General features: G+C 45.9%; 1 pseudogene; it reads right to left on the bottom strand.

Moving 5' to 3' along the window:
* Positions 1-1,528: 1,528 nt before the first annotated feature.
* On the bottom strand, positions 1,529-2,567 carry Gapdh-ps12 (Glyceraldehyde-3-phosphate dehydrogenase, pseudogene 12; annotated as a pseudogene).
* Between the last annotated feature and the right edge of the window lie 340 nt (positions 2,568-2,907).

Here is a 2,907-nt window from a genome sequence, read left to right as displayed (position 1 = left end):
GTTTTAAGGTAGGCTGTGGGCCAATGAGATGTCTCAGCAGGCTAAGGCAGATGCCGCCAAGCCTAACCCAGGATCCATCCTCAGGACTCACTCTCCAAGATGTCCTCTGACCTCCACAAGCACTCATTCATACACACATAAATAAATACATGTGAAAAACACAGGTAGTTTGCAAACAAACAGCATTTACAGTAAGGGCTGGATCTCATTTGTTCTTACTTGCTTAGGAAACTGGAACAGCACACACACACACACACACACACACACACACACACACACACACACACACACACACAATCCTTGGACGAGTAGAGGTCCAGCAGAGCTGGGAAAGGAGGACTGGTCCATGACTCTTATAAGACTTAAATTTTCCTTCTCAGCCCTGTGTGTATAACTTTTTTAAGAGCGGGGTTTGGAAAGCGTTCCTTTCTTACTCAGTGAGAGCCGATGGGCCAGGAAGATGCTTCAATGAATGAAAGGTCTCCTCTGCCAGCGACCTAACAGCCCTGGTGTATTAAAAGAGCTTCCCCTTCATCTCTCTGTGTGTGGAATGATTTCTCACTAGAATGGTATGTTATTTCCACATGAGATAGGTGTGGGATAAGAAGGGAGCAAAGTGTTTACTGTTCTGTAGCATATAGTAGATTAACTATGACTGACAACAACCACTTATTTTAAAATAGCCTGCAGAGGGATTTTCAGTGTTCCTCCCATAAATAAACGGTAACTCTCAGTAGGTACCAATTACCTTGATCCGATCTTTACACATTGCATGAAGGTAGTGAAATACCATACTGGAACTGTAAATAAATATACATAATTACTGTGTGCCGGTTAAGGGTTGTAGAGAATATTATTTTATACAAAATGATTGCACACATCTGAAAACGTGCTGTGCCCCTGAAGAACTTAACAATTGTATGTGTACTGGTGGAGAGTCGGTCAGGTTGCAGGAACTTGTCCCTGTGCCTTGCCTTCTACCAAGAGCACAGTTGTATTAACACCCTGGCAAGGTCTCCTTGTGGAAACGCTGTGATCTTTCTGTCTTGACTGGAGTCATACGGTCCCACCACGACCTCAGATGCCCCTCAGCATCTCCAACCCATCCCTTTTCCTGGGCTCCCTAGAACCCCTGCAGGCATTCATTCATCTCTAATTCATGGCTTTATAGCAAGAGGTTCAAAAAGGTTTAGTCCTTAACTCCTAAGGTCTTCCAGAGAGGAGCCATTTCACCTAACCCTTAGACCAATTTCCCTTAAATGCAACTGTGAATGCAATTTATATCTTTAAAAAAAAACTTTTGTAGGATCAAATTTCAATCAATATTTCTATGAAATTTCTCTTTTGGGGGGTGCAGCGAACTTTATTGATGGTATTTGAGAGTAGGGAGGGCTCCCTAGGCCCCTCCTGTAATTATGGGAATCTGGGATGGAATTGTGAGGGAGACACTCAGTGTTGAGGGCTGAGTTGGGATGGGGACTCCTCAGCAACTGAGGGCCTCTCTCCTGCTCTCAGTATCCTTGCTGGGCTGGGCTGGGCTGGGTGGTCCAGGGTTTTTTACTCCTTGGAGGCCATGTAGACCATGAGGTCCACCACCCTGTTGCTGTAGCTGTATTCATTGTATTCATTGATACCAGGAAATGAGCTTTACAAAGTTGTCATTGAGAACAACGCCAACCCCAGCATCAAAGGTGGTGGAAGAGTGGGAGTTGCTGTGAAGTCCCAGGAGACAACCTGGTCCTCAGTGTAGCCCAGGATGTCCTTTAGCGGCATGTCAGATCCACAATGGATACATTGGGGGTAGGAACATGGAAGGCCATGCCAATGAGCTTCCCATTCAGCTCTGGGATGACCTTGCCCACAGCCTTGACAGCACCAGTGGATGCAGGGTTGATGGTCTGGGCTGCCCCATGGCCATCATACCACAGCTTTCCACAGGGGCCATCCACAGTCTTCTAAGTGGCAGTGATGCCATGGACTGTGGTCATGAGCCCTTCCACGATGCCAAAGTTGTCATGGATGACCTTGGCCAGGGGAGCTAAGCAGTGGGTGGTGCAGGATGCATTGCTGACAATCTTGAGGGAGTTGTCATATTTCTCATGGTTCACACCCATCACAAACACAGGCCTCCAAGGAGTAAAAAAACACAGCTGAAGGAGCAGAGATGATGACCCTTTTGGCCCCACCCTTCAAGTGAGCCCCAGCCTTCTCCATGGTGGTGAAGACACCAGTAGACTCCATGACATACTCAGCACCAGCGTCACCCCACTTGATGTTAGCGGGATCTCGCTCCTGGGAGACGGTGATGGGCTTCCCGTTGATGACAAGCTTTCCATTCTCAGCCTTGACTGTGCCGTTGAATTTGCCATGGGTAGAGTCATACTGGAACATGTAAACCAAGTAGTTGAGGTCAATGAAGGGGTCACTGATGGCAACAATCTCCACTTTGCCATATGCAGAGGAGAAGGCAGCCCTGGTAACCAAGCACCCAGTATGGCCAAATCCTTTCACACTGACCTTCACCATCTTGTCTATGGAAGGAGGCTGGCACTGCACAAGAAGATGCGGCTGTCTCTGGAACAAGGAGGAGCCTCTATGAAATTTCTTAAAAATTATAAATAATAGCTCAAGATGGGCTCAGAGCTCTATGTACTCCAGGTTAGCTTTGAACTCACAATCTTCCTGCCTCAGCTTTCCAAGTGTCAGGAATGGCCATGCTTGGCTCTCTTCCAAGGTTCTAAATATAAACAACAACTTCATCTACAAATTTACTGTATCACAAAAAATACAACATGTCTGTGCTCACAGATGTTCATTGTAACATTTACAGAGAACAAAACTAGAAATAGATTAGTCAAATTATGACAATCCATGTAACAGAAATTACATAGATAGTTAAAAGAATAA

This window comes from Rattus norvegicus, chromosome 2, assembly GCF_021556685.1.
Source record: "Rattus norvegicus strain SHRSP/BbbUtx chromosome 2, alternate assembly SHRSP_T2T, whole genome shotgun sequence".
NCBI classification, from domain to species: domain Eukaryota; kingdom Metazoa; phylum Chordata; class Mammalia; order Rodentia; family Muridae; genus Rattus; species Rattus norvegicus.
This window is presented reverse-complemented; position numbering and strand designations above follow the sequence as displayed.